Genomic DNA, 19,983 nt, shown 5'->3' with positions numbered 1-19,983 from the left:
CACATTCCCACATTCCTAGCTCTGGGACCTCTCATTGTCTTTGAAGCAAGACCTTCTCAACTCAACAGTGCCTGAGAACTAATGTGACAGATAGTGGCATAAAGTAACTCTGTCAAGTGGAAACTAATATGACATAATTTTGGCCCTTAAAAAATGCAAGACTATACCTCTAGAAGAGATTCTGGCACAAAGAAAGCATTGTGATAGGTAATATTCAAGTGCTCTTATCTATTTATAAATGGGCATGTTGAGGTTAAAAACTCAATGCTGTTATTTTGTCTTAAGAAAGTTATAGCCCACCATGAAACTAAATAGAGCTATTTTAACCACAGAAATCTTAGTTTGATTCTAAAATGAAACATAGCCAGGGAAAATATAGAATAATTTTCAATAGCAATATTAAATATTACTTTTATCAATGTAAGAGTTCACAAATATGTTTTGAGAACAATTTGGTACTTTAATATTCTTAGAATTAGATAAAAAATAAAACACCTTAATTGTTTTCTTATTCCAAATTATTAGGGAATCTCAAAATTAAATAGAAAAAAATCATGCATACCTAAGTATACATATGTACAGATGTACATGAACTGATGTAAAATCAAGCATTCCTTTTAAAACAATAACCTTAATGTTTATATTCGGAAACTTGAAGAGTGAGAAGGGAAATAATCAAAACCAAGTGCCAAAAGGTTCATATAAAGGGTTAATATGTTTTCCAATATCATATTTTTGATGTTTAAGTCCACTGAATGTAGTTTTTTCTTTCTTGTTTGAAAAGACAAGTTTTGCTAAACAGAAGAAATAGCCCACTAAAAAGTTGCATTTTCTGTCAAATATTCAATCATTGTCTAACGCAAACAACTAATGTAACACAGCTCTTTCTTTAAAAGCCTAAAGTAAAAGCAAAATAAATTTATTAAGTGATCAAAAATATTCAGGAAACCTTAAAAAAACAGTAAAAGGACAATAATTTCTACTAAAGTTCAACCTTAAAGGGAGACGAAATAATTAGGTCAGTTAAAATGAAAAGCTTACCCTTTAAGAAGAGTAGGAATTATGAAAACAGGAGAGAACTATTTATTAGTGAATTCCCAGAGATAGAAGTATATTTAACTAAATATGAAAACATCCATATTGCAGTACTATAGTCACAGAATTATATAAGAAATGTGTCACCGGTGACAATAGAAAAATTAGAATTCCAGCAGGCTTTATACTTATTTCTCAACTCAGAAGTCTAATTTGTAAAAACAGTCTCCATTTTTCTAAAAAGATCTAAAAATCTAAGCGCTTGTGCTAGTTTTTACATTTCCTATCTGCAAATTTCACAGATCAACAGAAACTTGAGGATAATTTTCAAAATCTTCAGTAACTTGCTGGTTAAATTAGCTAAAATCTTCTTCCAGCTAGGAAAAATATATACCAGTCAAAACTAATTAGGTCTGGGCTTTAATTGAAACAACATTTGCTAATTTTCCTGGTCTGGATACACTGTTCCAGAAAATATTAATTAAACACATTGAATAATGGCTGCTGTAAATTCAGAAAACAATAATCTCTAAACAGTTAATTTTCACTTCACTCATATACACAGGAAGACAGATGAAGCAAGTACCCCAAACCAGCAGCAAAGGACTATTCTTTGTTACTGACCATAAGGAGTTGAACTTTGCTCCACTTTGAGAAGCAGAGCCAATGCTCCGTAAACAAGAAACAGGGCATATTTACCTGGAGGGAATATCAAAGAGAAACCTGAAGAATCGCAAAACAAAGTAGTCCAAATGCAGGATCAGGGTCTGCAGCCCCCTTGGCACCTCCAGCTAGGCCCGCATTTGACAGGCAGTCCTTCTCACAGCAGCCACCCCTGCTTCCATCTTAGGGACTCACCCAGAAAATTCTCCAACCTGCTCCACGACTACAAAACTCTTCTAATGCTTTTGAACGCCCACCATTTGTTCTCCATTCATCCAATCAACTCTCCACCGCGCATCTTCTCTCTATCGGCGCTCAGGCACGGGGCCACTTCTCATCTGTATGCTAATTATTTTGCCACATGGACAAAAGTAATAATGCTTTCAGACAGGAAACTAACAGGCCTGAAGTCGAAGATGGAAATTAATAAGTTGACACCACTAAACGACAGGCAAGACGGGCATGCGTGCAGCGCTCTCTCTGCCTGGTGGGTGCCGAGAAGAGCCTCCATTGAAAGGCAGACGCAGCCAGTGGGCTGCGAGCTGCCCCGGCTGTGTGCATCAAGCACAGGCTCCCTTAGAGACCAGACCGCTGCTGCAGAACAACATCAGTAGCATACTGCTGACTTACCCTGTCTCGGGGCTGCATCCTTTAAGCACTACAAAACATATCCATTCCCCCAAATCCTAGTAGGGGAGGTAACTTCATCGCTGAGCTAGATATATTTCAAGTTAAAGCTGTGGATAAAACCGGCAATTTCTAACCTTCCTGTTTATTAAGCTTGCAACACAGTCAGACAAGATTGGGGATGCATGCTGTATGCTTCTTACATTGTACCCACAGGCCCCTAAATCTCTAGAGCAGAATGTGTATCATGTGCAGTGCCGTATTGAATGTAATAGATGAGAACTGTAAATACCACAGTCAGGCTGTTAACAGCTACCGGCTAGGCAATACATCTAAAAATACCCATCCACCCACCCTCCCTTTATCTTTGGATGTTATGGTAAATTCATGCGGTGGCCAAAGAAGCCTCACGAAGTTATCTGAACCTACAATATTTTACATGATACTACTGCTGAGCATCAAAACAAAAACAAAAAGAGGTTCCAAAAATCTGTCCTGCCACTTTGCAAAATGGGAGAGCAGTCACACAAGAGTTAACTGACTCTTAAAATCTCTTTTGGTTGCCAACCACACTCTGTTCTCTTTCAGTATGAGCTTTCAACGTTTGCTTTTAAAACAAAAGGCAAAACTATTTCTCTAAGAAAGTTAAAACACTATCCACCTTTGTTATTGTCTGAAGGAAAGCAAATCAGAAAAAGTTTTATCCGAAAAGACCAGATCTAATAAGATTTTGACATTACAAAAGGGAACACTGAAATATGACTTTTACTAGCGTTTCTTGGTTACAAACAATGTTCTGACTCTATAAATGGTTTCTTGAGTCAAGCAAACAATTATTTTACCCCAGCAGTCCCGATACCATTGGACTCTCCAGCAATCTCCCTTATAACCTGCACCACTGTGAAAGGCCACACTAAATCATAAAGGCTACTCTAGCACCTCCCACCCCTCCCTCTGGACATTATCCTCAAACACACAGACTCCTGTTTAATAACAACTCTAGGCGGCATGCAGACAGAACGGTGCCCACAATAGCGTTCTACTGGTTGAAAAGTCCATTGTTGGCTCATTTATACATCAAACCATACGATTTTAAGAAGTGTTATAATGTATCGTCAGGCAAGAGCAACTGCAAAAGTCAGATAGTCAAGGAAGTCACTATTAATTAAAGTACTTAAGAGATCAGGTGAAAGAATTCCAAAACGAGCTGGAAGTTGCCACAAGCAAATCCTATGCAGCCTTTAAATAAAAGGAAAGAGGTACCTTTTTGTAGAAGAGTTGGTGTCCATCAAGGAAAACCTTGCTCCGCAGTCTATTTCTCCACACTCTAGGCTATTTCTGCCCTGAAGAAACCATGCACATGTTGATCAAGTTTCCCTATCCATTTCCACTCCGTTTGCCCTGCTCTCCAGTGCCGTCACTCTGTCAGCTCTCTGTGCACAAGGAGCGGAGGGCAGAGGCACCCCCAGTGATGAAACACTGCAGGGTTTCCACAGAGCACAAGGTTGTCTGTGGCGTTCGTCCGTGGGGAGGATGGCACAGAAGTCCCAAGTTACCAAGAGCCACCTCTCTTGGCTTTCAAAGGTTAATACTCTAAGCACAAGCCTTTTGCCTCATGTGTGGAGACCAGACATACGGGTTACTCAGAGGTTACAATACCCTTCTCATCCAGCCTTGCTTGTGCCACTGCAGTCTGAGTGCAAGAAAGGTTTAGAAGGAGAATTTTCTGTTCCATTCTGTCTTTTCACACAGCACAATGCATCTTACACTTATACTAAAATATTTTTCTCTCCCTCCCAACTTTTCCAATAATCACCACGTGGAAAGCAGGGATTTTTTTAAAAGAGGTATATTTTAGGGAAAAATCCCTAATGGAATAATTCAATACAGCAAAGCTGATCAGTATTTCTTCACATAATAAATAAGCATTTATGCATTATTTCTAGTTTTATAACACCTGGCTTATATTTTCTCTGCCATCTCTGATTACTTCTACAGATACCCTGAGGACTCATTATGATGTCAAAGCTTAAAACTGTTTCATTGTGAAAACAGGCATAGAAAAATCATCATGTATGCTTGAACTATGCATGCATTAAAGATAGAAGAGAAAGAGTTGAAAAAGAGACAGAGTTAGAGGCATGAAGAGAAGAGCAAAGAGAGAGGATGGGAGAAAGAGTAGAGAGAGAAGAGGTGAAGAGGAAAGGGGAGGGGAAGACAGGAGAGAGAGGGGAGGGAATGGGGAGGGGTGGGGAGGAAAGGAGGAGGGAGGGGAGGAGTGGAAAGGATGGAGGAGAGGAGAAGAGAGGAGAGGAGAGGAGAGGAGAGGAGAGGAGTCAAAACAAGGCATATTTCAAATATTGTGTTGAACTGAAACATAGCTTATTGATGGAAGCATATATAGTTTTTACCTTAAAATAATTCAATGTAAAAAGATGTACAACAATTTACTACAAAGATAGAGTATTTAGTATTATATCTTGTGAAGTAATGGTCACTATCTGCAACATCTCTAGTTTGTGGTATATACCAATCAAGAATATTTTATATTTGTCATACATGATAGTCCCATATATACTACTGTTTCCCATATATATATACATATATATTTCTCCTAGTTTGTGATGCCTTTCCTCATTAGTTCAGCTTCAAAAAGTGTGTATCAGTGATGTCAAGTGTAGTGTTGTGTTAAAGAATTCAATTTGATAAAACTTCACTTGCTGAAAAATATGTTAATCACTTTGAAGGTTTTGTTTATGTTTTGTTGCTTCTTTAGGAATGCTAACCACTCCCCCACTTCCCAAATAGGGGGATAGAAGACATATATTAAAAGGCATTATTAAAAATGTTGAAACTACTTTACTTCATTGCAGTAAAATTATAATTTGAATTTAATATGATTATAGCTTTTATAAAAATGGAATACTTTCTTAACTTACCATCTTTCATTTTGGAAAGTTTTGGTGAAAGTAGGAGTCAAGGTTGACTTTTAGACCAAGTATAAGGTAAATTTCAAAAACTGGCTATTTACTGAAAATTATAATCCTGGGCTCAAGGAAACCCAACCCAGGTCCACTACCATGTCAGGGTACATTGGTTGTTACTAATGAATTCTGATACTTTATTTTATTCCAGGGAATGTGCTTATAAATAAAAAATATTTAGAAAAACAAAAAGTTTAATTAACTTAAACCTCAGCATGTAGCCAGCAAAATGTATAGCAAGTGAAAATGATTTAGATGATGTTATATTTAAAAAAATGATATATTACCCTTAAATTAGACTGTCTCACAGATAGAAATGGATATATTATGTGTACATGTGACTGAAAATAAGTACTAGAAAGTAAATTTTTGCATAGGCATAATTTAATTTATGTGACAAGAATTTTACATAAAGAATATCTTGAAACAAATCAGTATAGTGTGATTATTGACTCTAAAGTTTGAATTTTATGTAGTTTTAACAGATTAAAACAACACTACAAAGTCTCAAAGTTGTAAAATAAGATTTCTTTCCTCCAATACATAAAAATTGTCATTTAAATAATGAAAGGTATGCAATGAAATAATTTGATATATTTAGTACTATGGTATAAATATTTTCAAGACAGAAAAAAATCACAGGTTAGAAAAGTCATAACTAAAAAGCAATACTTTAAAGAGTTTATTTCTTTAAAAAATATAAAAAAATCCTTAAATAATGCTCTGTTGTGTTTTTTTTTTGTAGTTCAAAATGAACAAGTGTGCTGTTACTTCCTTATGGATTTTTGTACACTACAACTTATATCATTACAAATTGTTGGAGATGCAAACTGAATCTCAGCTTCTAACACAAATTAAAAAAAATTAATCTAAGTTCTTTTGGATGATACAAGTTTGACAGAAGTTGATATTTATGTGTCATGAATACTTTCTGCTTTATTACTTCATCTTGTGGTAATTTATCACAAGAAGGTCTATTTTTTTCAGAAATGGAATTTTATGAACATTAAAGTATATTTGGTTTAACATTTCAATTTTCTTTTTGAAAAACATACCTACAAAGTATTTCAAGTATTCCATCTTCCACATTATATAAATATAAGTAATTTTCATAAAATGTTTGGCAATTTACATTGTGAAATAATTATATTGAAAATAAAGATATAGAGATTGCATATGTTTTTTGCCACCATCTTCAAAACATCCAATTGTGACCTGATAGACTTCTCTTACTTCTACCTCAAGGAGCACAATCATTAAGGTGATGAAAGTGAGCCATTTTCACATTGCCAGTAAACTAGTAGGAAGTCAGTCACTGCTGAATGTAATTGCTATCAGCAGCGGACAGCTCCTGGTGCTGAAAGGGAAAGGGAGAGTGGCCTTGCTCACAATAGCTCACTCAACCAGCCTTTGAAAAATCACAGCAAAACTGAATGAGGTGGCAAGTGCTCAGGCTGAATAGCACTGTCTACAGAACAATGGCAGCCAACTCCAAATCCTACTATAATCACATTAATGAGATTAATCAGTGAATTAGCAGCAGTCAAATGTCAGGGAGGCAAGGAAGAATCCAACCAAGACTGGTAATTAACTTTTTTTTGGGGGGGAGTGGTTAGGTTAGTGGGGAGACCAACTACACTATTGACTAGGTTTCTCAGAAGTTCACAATTTTGCTTCACTTATCTGACTGAAGACTTTATGTCCTGGCCAAAAAGCAACAACATAATCCTTCATAATATAAAATAGATTCAGGTATCACATTACAGAGACTGTAGTCCTCTGAGAAAAATGATGTCATTTAAAAAGATCCCCGTAACTAAAATACTTTTGTTTTGAACTTTCTAAGTGTGAGATTACTATTTGAAATAAACTTATTTTTCTAATATTCAAACTCAAATTCGAAAACATGGCAGTTATAGGAGAAGACTCTTATATAACAGCTTCTAATGCTATGAAAAGTCCAGTGCTATCATAGTGTGTTAAAAGTTTTTAAAAGTGCCATCAAGTAAATTATTATTATGAAAACATAATAGAAATGATCTATTGTATTTAGTAGAGCATTCATTATTATAGTACCACTTTAAGAAAAATTTAACCAATAAACTTATTGTATTTAACATTATAGATTCATAATCTTTCCTTTAAGTTACTTAGAAAAGAATAAACTTCCTTTTTCTATAATGTGTGACTAGGTAACATGCAGAGTATACAATCAACACCTTGACTCAAAGTTCTTTAAAGATAAAAACTTACAGGAATATGGTGCTTAGCTTTTCAAAAAGGAGTGTTGTATCAAAACAACTATTAACTTTTAAAAAAAATCATATTTTGTTCCTCTGGAACACATGACTACAATTTTTAAAGAAACATGATTTTTAAGAAGTTAAACAATTAGAACAGTTCCTTTCTGTTCATAATGATAGTGGGATGTTGTCCATAAAGTTAATTTTATTGAGGAAAATATATTATACTTAAAGAGTAAAGCATTTTATTCTAAGTAAATGAATAACTAAAATATATATATTATATAGTTTTAGTGAGAAGTTGTTATGACTAAATAATATAAAATTAAAAATCAGTGTCTTATACTTTGAATAGGTAGCACAAAATATTTGCATGTTTGCCTTAGTTTTTATTTATCTTAAAGATAAAGTTTCCAGATTGATTGTTAGTTTATTAAAGTGCTATTAAAATATATTTCTGTTATATATATAAAATATTATTTTATTATTATGAAACTTTGAACATTTTTCTTATAGTTAAAGTCTCTTTATTCTTAAAAATTTTGTCAACTTTTTCACTATTAGTCAAGTATAACTAATGGCTCTCTAACATTTTAAGTTTTGTCAAACATATTATACTCTATTTGCTATGTGAAGTAATCCAGAGAAGTCTCAGGGAAGTTTTTGTTTCAGTATCTGCATATCATTCAAGTACTGTTCATGCAGCAAGTTTCTATTCTTTTTTTTTTAAATAAACATCACTGTCAAGGCATGCAATCTAACACTCCTTTTGCTTTAAAGAGACACTCCTGTAGATTATGAACTGTCTAGTCAAGAAACATTTTAGCTACCACCCATACTATGAAATAACTTTGAAAAAGGAGCAAACAATAGGCATTGCAGCATAAGCCCTTGAACTACAGCAAAACAGACCCTGTTCACTAAGTCCCCAGAATTAACCTAACAAGGATCACATACCTCACAACATGACCACAACCGCCCCAGTTAAAGACAACCACAAGGTTGGTAAGTGTGCTGGCTCAAAATACACAGAAAGAAAAGAAAACCCTATTTCCCCACAAGTTTTAAAGGATGATGAGGAACGTGCCTACCACCGAGATGCAGAAAAGGTTGTTTTTGTCTTCAGTGAATATTGAAATCTTAACCCATAGTCCAGGGAATGAAAAAAAAAAAGAATTAAAATACACCCACAAACAATGAGGAAAGGAAAAAATAGGGGCTTGAAGAAGACTGCAGGGAAAGCTCTCTCACTGTTTAGAGTGCAGTAGCTTAAGGGAAAAAAATGTCGCCCGGCAGGAATGACAAACGCAGCGCGATAGGCTCGCAGGCCTGAGGGATCTGTTTTACTTCCACATGCATCCCCTAATGCACGCACTCCCACTCATCCTCTCGATATGCTTTTTTTTTCCACATTTTTTTCACGAGCTCCAAATCCCCGGCATATGACCTTCTGTTAAATAGATAAAAAAAATTGCTTATCAGTCATGCAAATGAGGCTGAATTCATTTTCCACAACAGATGGCCTCATAGATAATGATGATGGAAGAGAGAAAATTGAATGTCTCTCACAAGGTGGCCATGGCAACCGAGAGCAGAATAATATCAATAATAAGCTCACTGCATAATAAGGTTGTCAATCCCACAAATCAAAGTCTCCAGCGAAATCAGGTATACCACCCCAGCTAGCTACCAGGTAAATAAAAATATAGATGTATATGCTGCATTTTACAGGGATCATGGAGAAAACGAAAATTTCAAGCCATAATGTGGATGTGGGGTGTCTGCGTGTGTGCGTGTGCCCGCTCGCGCCTGCGTGCATTTGAAGGGGGTGGGGGGGGTGGGAGGGGAGGTGGATTGAAAAATAAAATGACAAGGTGACACATTTTTTCCCCTTCCTTTTTGTTTCATTACATTTTCGGTAATGGACTGGGTTTCATGAAGGATCTTTTCAATGGCCGTGTTGAAATTTGGAATGTGGTGTGCGGAATTCTTTTTTTCTCTCTCCTCTCCGTCTTCTGTGCTCCCTGTCTGATGTGGTTGTGCTGCATTGATGCAATAGCAGCTCGCCTCAGGCTCCCACCTTGGCTCCCAGGGGGACATCCTGCAAAATGAATCAGCAGCCATCCTGAGCAGGCTGATTAAAATGAAAATGGCAAGGCACATGTCTGGGCGGAACTAGAGCTCAGCTTTGCTGCCTGTCTGGCAAGCATGCTCAATATAGCTCTTGCTAATAATGGCTTGCTGCCTCTCGTCTTTTAAAAAGGTATCGCCCTTTTTCCCCTCGACCGACTGGCGTTGGGATATGTGTGTGTCTGTGTGTGCATACATGTGTGGGCATGATTGGGGGAGATGAGAATGGATTGTTCATTCCCCCTAATATCCCGCTGCTCATATGCAGACTGCTTGTCTGCCTGATGCCACCATTATTATACAACTGAATTTACTTCAGTCTTTTATTTTTTTTAAAAAAATGTTTTTCGGGGAAGGGGCTGTGCAGTTGATAAATCTTAAGTCTGGTTATAATCTCAAGCTGCTTAGAAAATGAAGAAAACATTTTTACACCTAGATACAATAATTTATGACCAAATCCCAGGCAACAGACCTTGAGAGAAGTCTAACTCTGCTTCACAGGCTCACAGTTGGATACTTTGAAGTGTAGCCTATGAGGAAACCTATTTCTGTTTCCAGCATTTGCAACCAGCCTGTTACTGTATCCTAGATATTATGCAACACAAAGTATTCGAGATAGAAAAATGAAAGCTGACTGATGTAATAATCTAACAAAATTTAATAAAAATAAAGTTTTTCTCTTTCAAAATTGATAGATAAAACTTTATTTTACCACTAAAATAAACTTATTTTTGACTATATTAAATTTTCAGATTTTTAAGTGATTCTAGAAGTTAGAATATTACCATCTCTTATAGAAATGGCTTAAAAGTTAGAGCCAAGGGTTTTTTTTTCTGAATTCATTATGTTTCAGCTTACCTACATGTTATTTTCTGTTATTAACAATTGTACACCTCTGATGTTTAATTTTATCTTTTTGGTTTTCAGATTCATGATTCCTTTTGGTTACAAATACATGATATTCATATGAAACTATCTATATGCATATACATATACACACAATTTCTCTCTCTCTCTCTCTCTCTCTCACACACACACACACACACACACACACACACAAAGCACACACATTTTGTCTTCAGTGATTTCTTTCTCTGGGATGTATTTTTTTTAATCTCCTACACTCCAGCCCTACTGCTGCAGTGTGAATCAGAAATCAATAGAGCTGCCCGAATGGAGACTCCACTCAGAGACTCAGCCAAGCAGCTGCAGTCTCCCTCTTCCTGTCTGTCTCCTTTCTTTCCCCCTCCCTTTCCTCGGTTCTCCTTCTCCTCTCTTTCCTCTCTCTCTCTCTCTCTCTCTCTCTCTCTCTCTCTCTCTCTCTCTCTCACACACACACACACACACACACACACACACACACACAGAACTAGTGACGTCTGTGCATCTTGTTCAGCTGATTGGGCACCGAATCGGATGTTCTTTGGAGCAAAGAATAGGAATCATTTACAGTCAGTAGGAAAAAAATGGGAGCATGTATTCTCCTGTGTCTAGGACACTGATCCCGAGCTCCCCAGGCAACCAGCCGCGCCGATAAAGGACAGCTCTTCAGGTCGGGTGGTCACTGTAGAGTGAAGGAGGGCTCCAAAGCGATCATAGACTGTAACTGTAGCACAATGGGAATTTTTCCATTTTCTAAAGGACAAAGCCTCCCTCTGAAAAAATAAACAGAACAAAATATACAGGAAAATTTGCATGTTTAGGTCAAATAGTGAGGTCCAGTGCAGTATTTAAAGGTTTGAATATACAATATGCTATCATTTTTCACTATTTCAGATTGCACTTTTATAAAGTATGAATGAAAAGTATCTGTCTCTATATATTAACATACACAAAGGTAGACCTATACATACTTATTCCTTGAATGTTTCTGTCTTATATGGTAAGCAATAAGTTCAATTTTCTATTCAAAATTTGTTACCATATATCTTATCTTACAATAAGAAAGAAAGAAATCTATAAATTATACTAAACCACAATCTGTTAAATCACAGATTTATATGAAAATGTGCATATTAATGAAAATTTAATGCCTATTACTTATAGGACATATGAACATATATCCACATTTAGACATGCACACATAGACATATAGCACACACACAGCCTGGCACCCTTATACAGGAACATATACATGTGCATAGAGACACATGCAGACAAGCGCACACAGTACACACATATACACATGCACATACACACAGGCACAGTATTGTTTTAACAGCTTATGACTACCTGGAACTGTAGGTGTATCTCACAGAAATGACAGGCCCCTGGGTTGATGAGCATAAATCTAGTGTTTCACCATTAAGGTGGGCTTTCCTGAATGCTGCAGCATTCAGGAAGAATGTCTCTTCCTTACCACATTGTCAATGCATTTTGCCCAACCTCATCTTATTGACAATGACTGCTTCAGCCTGAGTCTGGCTCCAGTGCAGCATTTGTATTCTTTCCACCCAGTTTCAGTCTGACTTTAGAGCTTGAGATGCCAGCACTCAAATGGCTTAAGAGAAGGGGAAAATGAATGAATCATGAAGCCACAGAGCCCAACGGCAGAATAGCATTTCAGTATGCATTTTGCAGTTACATTGTAGGTGCACTTAATAAATTATGATTTCTTAAAAAATGAAATCTAGTGCTCTGTAGTCTAGTACAGTAAATGAAGTCCTTTAGGACATATAAAACTAGGGGTACCCAAAAGAATATTTAGATTAAAACCCTCTTGATAGTTTACCATTAGCTCGCACAATGAAACATTTTGTCTCTAAAAATCTATAAAACTATTAAAACTATCTATCACATACTTTTTGTGACCCCTAAGATGCTTATTACATACATTTGAGCTCTGCTTATTAGTAAATGTAAAACTTATCTCCATTAATTAATTTTAATTGGTAACATTAAGTAAATTGAAATATCCCTCGAATGGGTATATCTTCCAATTTAATGCAAAGAAAACAACCCCAGGTACTTTGTGTCTTGAACTATAAAATGCACAAGTTATACAAGAGTCTTTTATTTTTCAACTACTGAAAGCATGTTTTGATTATTCCCTCTAACCATGAAACCTTGACTCTCAACTTGTAAGAAGACTCTTCCTACCCATTAGTCCTTTGGATTTGGGGCACAAATTGTTCTCAATCTGGTATGTATGGGACAGTGTCAACTACATTTCCTTATATGTCACATCAAGGCAAAGGAATTGGAATAGAGCTCCATGTACCACAGATAATCACTTACCCCGGTTTTGGTACCAGAATCTCATGACATGTCCTAAAATATCTTTCTTTTCCTTAAGAATTGTCTCCATCAATTATATAGTAGGGTGACCATTAAGGGGAAATTTAGGTTGATTTAGAATAATAGAAAACAAAATAATCACTATTTAGGTAAGTAATAAGTGTTTAAAACATGAAGTCCAACTATATTAAAGTGCATGCTATCCAAAATTCAGCACTAGCATAACCATTTATCACTTCATCACAAACTAAACTTTCTAAGAGACATATATGTATATATATGAAATAAGGGGTCTTTTATTAATATATCAAATAATATAAAGATGAGAAACTATTTTTTATTTCTTCACAAATTAGCTTTATCTAATTAAAACTTCTGTATATGTTTCAACAAAACACAGTTAAAAGGGATAGGATATTGGTGACCAACATGAAAAACAGAATAATGAGAAAGAAATTTTGAAATTGTGTTATAAAGAAAAGTTTACCTATAAAGAATAGCAATGAACAAAAAATAATTGTTTTTTTGTTTGTTTTTTCATTTTCTATGAACCAGTTCGATCAGAAGGAGAGACAAGGACTTGTCAGTGTTCATAACACTTCTTTTACATGCATTTTGGACAATTTTATTCTGTGTTGGCATATATTGGGGGGAATTGGAGACTAGAAATCCAAAAAATCAACATTCAAACACCTCAGCCTAATAATTTGGCTTGATCGTCACTAGAACTGATCACTGGGGACAATAATATAAAATATAAATTACATCAAATATTCTAAGATCTAAAAGGCCTTTGGGAATTAAAAAAATTAGCTTACTAAAGCCAGTAAGCCATGATAAACAATAAAATATGTTTATCCATAAACTGATAATAAAACATGACCTACCATTTTCCAAAAACAAATATTTTTATTTAGTTAAACTTCACTGGTGTATTACATTAACAAACACTCAAGTCCTCCAGCAAGTCTTTTCAAGCTACCTTTGATTCCTGATTTTCAATCTCTGAATAATCTGGCATCTGCAGTTTTTAGATCATGTTTTTTTTTTAAATTTTTTAAAAAATATATACATTGAAGGAAAGAGGGCTATAACAGTGTAAATGTTTGACGTAAATATTTTTGGTGTATTTTGCTACACCCCTACAACCACTAAAATGTCATAGACCCGCTACCACTGCCCTTACGTCACTTTTAGCCAAAAACTCCCTCCTTTCTCAACATTCTACAGGTTTCATCTTTCTTAGAAAAAGAAAACCATGCTTCCTAGCTTGTGAGTACACAATACTTGCACTGTAGCACTGTAGCACTGTCTTTCCGTTGTTCATCGATTTGCTCGAGGAGTCACCAGTAATGTCTCCATTGGGAAACTTGTTGTTACTGTTTTTGGCATATAGAATACACCCGGGGGAGCTTTCCAGGCTTTGCTGTGCGGGCAAGATACTCTCGGTAGCTTGCCATTCTCTCCGAGAGGGGCAGAGGAATCAAACCTCGGTCCACCATATGCAAGACAAATGCCCTACCCACTGTGCTGTCACTCCCGTCCACATAGTAATTAACACTACTAAATTGTGATTAAATTCCAGTTAAATTATAGGTCTCATTATTAAGTTTAAACATGGATAAGCATAGAGACATGTGAATATGGATTTTCGATCACTTACCTTATCATTGTACGAAAGCAGTAATGATATCATGTATATCTACTATAGTTTTAATGTGAAAATTATGAAAATATACTAAAAAACCATACTACAGAGAAGAAAATAGATATTGATAATTATAGATGAAGCAGAGGAAATACTTAACACCATTTTTTCACTCACAATGTAGTGAATATTGACTTTTCCAGAATTTTAATCACCTTCTTATATTTTAAACCATCTCAGCATTGAAGATAACAATATTGGGGTCTTCCTCTATTATAGACACTAACCAGATTAATGCATTGCATCTTCTTCAGCTAAGACATTTTTACATGAACTATGATCCACCAATACAATGCATATGTCTTTGATTTTTATTTGGAAATTGGTTACCAAAGGTATATGACCCTCAAAAAATTCTTACATGTAAAGACAGCAATTGTAATATAACTAATTTACTTGAAAAATAACTGCAGCTTCTCATACTTTTATTAATAGCAATGTCCTGATTCGATAAATCCTATTGAACTTTTTCAGGCATTATTCCTAATGTGCTAGACTTCAAGTCTAAATCATCATTTATGCTGCTAGTTACATTTTATTTTTATTTTTTATTATAAGCAACCATGATTTCCAATACTATTAATTGCAAATTTTCGTGCATTCAGTGTATCAACCCCACACACTCCATGAGTGTCTGGAATATCTGCTTTCCTCCATCTTTGTCTCAAGTTCTGCAGTTCCAGAGTTCACCTGGGACATCTCTGCTTAGATGAGGGGACATTTAGGTCTGCTTTTAGTGCAGTGTACAGAACCTGCCCAGGTTCTATGCAATAGGCATGCATTGTAACCACAGTATTATCTTCTGACATCTCTAATATATGTTCTTTTAATATATATAATTTAATTTTACATTTGTTTTACTTCTGTGATTTTTTAATATTAATAGTGTATAGTATTATAATATTAACATAAATCTATGGCATAACAGGAAGTATATGTAATGGGCTAGTAACTGCAATAATAAGTTTGGGCTATTTCTGCATTAGTAGTGGAATTCACGTTTGATATAAAATAAACATATTATTTATTTTATTTTAGATTTTACTTAGAGAGGTAGTGAAGTGGGTAGGCCACTTGGTGTGCACATGACCAAATGAAGGTTCTATCACTGGAATGCCATATGATTTCCCAAGCCCACCAGAAGTGATTCATAAGTGCAGAGCCAAGAGTAATCCTCGAGTATAGCTGGATATGAACTCAAAACAAAAGCAAAACTAAACTGAAAATGAATAGGTTAGAATGCAATGGAAAAATTTTAGAGAAGTATACACATGTTGGATCACAAAGGATGGAAATAATGATACTTCTGTCTTGATCATTGGCTGAGAGATGACTTTCCCTGTGACCTATAGTTGGGGGCAATGATAGCAGGAGGTTAGGATCCTGGGTGACAGTGGAAAGTCTGATGTGTATAGGACTCAGTGTTGATACCCTGAGAACTTGCTTGACTGTGTGTAGTGCAAATGATAATTGCAATTGATAATTGACAAAGATTTTGTGACTGTCTTCCTGTTCTACAGATTAGGTATTCTGAATATTATTAATAATTTGACAAATGTTTCTTATTTGGACCAACATATTTCCTTTACTTGAAGCAAAGGCCTCTTATTGATAAAGCACATAAATATAATTATACACATATACATATGTAAATATGCCTGTTTTCAGATGGGAGTCAGCTCGGCACTTGTCCCATGCCTCATGTCTTCATGCTGTTCTATCAGTCTATTGCCATTGCTACCAATCCTAATATGTTAGTTGTCGTGGCAGTACATTTGTTCACTGGGGAAGATATCAAATCAACCATTGAGAAGACACCCTTATAGCATTATAGATTTTCCTTTCACAACTGCATGTGTGGCATCCCTTATGTTCAGAGGAGAGAATAAATTGAACCAGAAGTTAGATCAGTAATGGAGTCAGTAAGTGGGTTAATTTAAAAAGAAATACCTAATCTTTGTCCAATTTCAATATATATAAAATATCAAGATAAAAGAGGCTTTGCAAAAGAAGAAACCTCAAAACACTCTACAAAGTCTATATCTTCTGGTGTGGTCTTATAAATTTGTAATAAGAGACATCCCTGCATTACTTTTAAATTTCTCTCCCCTAACAAAATTGTTGACTGATTATGAAGTAAAAACACTTTTATATCATTATATTATTGATATGAGTTGAAGTCTTTGGAAGCATCCCTGGGACTACTCATGCTAAATCTCCTAACATTCCTATGATAAACTTTTGAATCGGAATCATGCTTTAACAAAATTCCCAGTTAGTTTTCATGTACAATAAAGTTCAAGGAGAATTTAACTAAATCAATAACTTCTAATGGAAATAAAACATGAACCTCATATTTAAATGAAAAATATAATAATTATATGTAGCACAAACACATAATTAGAGAAGTTTGTTTTTAAAATATATTTTATTTAATTCAAAATATGTAAACTATTATTGCTTAAAAACAATCAATGCAAGCATAATAATAGACTTCACATAAATTTTTCATTGTATGTGGCCTCCAATTATATTTCATCACACTTTGAACCAGTCACTTTTCAAGTGATCATCAACAATTATAACCAATGACTATAAATAGAATTCTCAGATTCTACCATTTTAATTTCTATTATTGAATTGGGACAAGTCTGTTGAAAACCTTCAGGACCAAAGAAAACATAGGAATGAATGCCCAGATGGAGGAATGTGAGACAATGCAAGAGAACTAAAGAATCAACCCATTTTCACACATAGATATAACATAGTAGTAATAAATTGTCTACTGGCTGTAAGATAAGCTCTCCTCACTAGCACATAGCCCTGCCCTAGAATCTCTTTCATCCACTCCTCTCCTATTTATATTAGGAGAATTGATATGTCAAAGTGTCTACATAGATTTCTTAGGTTACAAATTTTTAATTTTAATATCTTTAAATTTTAAGTAGCAGATATACATGTCTATAGAAGATCTTATAAAAGTTTACTTTTTTTAATAATTTATTTCTTTATTGAATCACTGTGGGAAAAGTTACAGAGCTTTCAGGTTTAGGTCTCAGTCATGTAAATATCAAGCACATTTCCCTTTACCAATACTTATTTTTGACCGCGAACCCCATTAGAACCCCACCTCCCACCCCTCCCAATTCCTGTGAGGCAGATGAGTTCTAGTTAATACTCTATCTACTTTGACTAGATACATTGTTTCGATAGAAGATGCACCATTGTTATTTAGAGTTTACGACCCCCCCCCCCCCAATCAGACATGCTGAAACGGCGTTGTGAAATGATTTGCTTTCTACAGCTGGGTTTAAGAATAAAATGATGTCGCACGGCCGCAATAGCGGCTGCGCGGTTCTGGATTTCTGCTATTTTACTTATTAACCCTGGAAGCCTGGAAGTATTTCTATTAAAAGTTAGATAGTTAAGAGATTGGTTTCTGTGCTCTGGAGTTGTGGCCGTGCCGGAGAGCCGCTCGTGGGGGGCAGCTGGTGACCTCGGTCGGGCGTGAAGGACGGCCCAGAATGCCCCCCTTCCCATGAGGTCCCTGCTGCCCCCACCCGCGGCTCAAACCTGCTGTCCACAAGGCTCCCGTGCGGCCGCCATCTTTCTTTCCAGAGAGGCCAGGGCGAATGGGGCAACAACCTTTCCCCTCCGGGCAGGCATGCTGGTGCAGTTTAACACATAGTCCATTTGCTTTTCTGCTCCAAGCGGGTGGTTTTCTGTGCTAAGTCCTTGTGCTTCCGGGGCCGTGGCCGTGCGGGAGAGCCGCTCGTGGGGGGTAGCTGGTGACCTCGGTCGGGCGTGAAGGACGGCCCGGAACGCCCCCCTTCCCATGAGGTCCCTGCCGCCCCCACCCACGGCTCAAACCTGCTGTCCACAAGGCTCCGGTGCAGCCGCCATCTTTGAAGATCTTATAAAAGTTTAGATGTAGTTGAAAAATAATTTTAATTCACTCTAATAAGTAAAAACCAAAAAAAAACCCATTCCAAAGGTTTTATACCATCCTGGATCCTTTGTTCTATTTTCAATATCTGTATTGGTATATCAGATACAAAGGCATGGGCTATTCAGCAATTTTCATTTTGGGAAGTCAGCCCACTCCATTAATTCTATGTCTTATTTGACCCTCCTTGCACTTCTCCTCTGCTTCTCTGCAGTGGCCTGTCTGTCCTATTGATGCCATGTGACTGTTTATTCCCCACATTTCACGTCTTGGATTCCTGTTAGACTCACTCTGATATCACCTCACTAACCTCCCACAAGTCCAGTGTGGAAAGCATGCTTTAGAATTTTTTTCTATATCTTTTACCAATATAAATTTCAGAGGCCTCTCCTTATAACAGTCTTGTGATTGATGGGAAGTCTTACACTGGGGTGGCTCAGATGTGCTACTTCAGCAATATTTCTGAATGTATGCATTCAGGAGCAGAGCTGTTTTTCCTTGAACCTGACTTCAGCTTCACCAGAATGAAATTTCAAAGACTGGGACTAAATACCACTCTGTTTTATAGAGGTTGGGGCCATGGGAATTGAATGTTCCCTCTTTAATTTTAGGTAGTTGTCTATGTTAAATAATGGACTTTAATTTACATGATTGAAATTACATTTTCCAAATGCAATCACTTCCCATGCAGAAGCAAAAGCATAAGGGAACATTAAAATTATAAGAATTTAGAAGCAAGAAAGTAACTATAATTATTACTCTAGAGTTCAGGAAACTGAGGTAAGCAATGGGTTTTTAATCAATAATAATAATGGAGAAAAATAGAGAGGGAGAGTGGTCAGGAGAAAGAGACAGAGAAGTGGAGGATGACAGGAGATGAAAGAGAATGAGAGTAGGTTAAATACAAAGGGATTTTGACAAGTAAAGGTTCTGAGCACTTAAACCAACACAACTAGAGTCAGGATATGGCTCGGTCGCAGAGCATTTTACTAGGAGTCATAAGGCCCCAGATTTGTTTTCAAAACTTCATGATTCCCTGAGTCTCACTGGGAATGATCCCATGACTACTGATCCTGAGAAAGTCTTGAGCACATTTAGGTGTTGCCAAAACCCAAGCAAAAATAACACAATCCCTTCATGGAGTTGATGTATTGTGCTGCTTGAATGAAACCAGTAGGCTATACTAAATCTGTATCCTATCTTAAGTCATCAAATACATTTATGTATTTCTGGTTCTATAAAGCTCAGATAGAACATACACACAAGCACGAATAAACACTAGTACAGGAATTTCAAGGTAGGTTTGAAACCTTTTACTGAATTAACTGTTTCTTTAACTCTTCCCATTGCATCAGATGAGACAGGGAGTCCATTTCCCAAGGACTTTGCGAAAAAGTTTCCAAGAATTAT

The 19,983-nt window shown here is 36.1% G+C and overlaps 1 protein-coding gene across 21 annotated transcripts in view; it reads right to left on the bottom strand.

Moving 5' to 3' along the window:
* The window catches only part of MYT1L (myelin transcription factor 1 like), a 501,918-nt gene extending 492,993 nt beyond the window's left edge, over positions 1 to 8,925 (bottom strand). For 16 of the 21 annotated variants that reach the window (XM_056128243.1, XM_056128236.1, XM_056128302.1 and 13 more), the window contains exon 1: positions 1,735 to 1,887. The gene's annotated coding sequence lies outside the window, so the exon portion shown is untranslated. The other 5 variants (XM_056128242.1, XM_056128237.1, XM_056128238.1 and 2 more) reach the window with 4 other exon arrangements.
* Positions 8,926 to 19,983: the final 11,058 nt, after the last annotated feature.

The sequence above is a fragment of the Sorex fumeus genome, unplaced genomic scaffold (genome assembly GCF_029834395.1).
Source record: "Sorex fumeus unplaced genomic scaffold, SorFum_2.1 ptg000006l, whole genome shotgun sequence".
NCBI lineage: Eukaryota > Metazoa > Chordata > Mammalia > Eulipotyphla > Soricidae > Sorex > Sorex fumeus.
The sequence above is the reverse complement of the archived record's forward strand: the minus strand, read 5'-3'. Positions and strand labels throughout refer to the sequence as shown.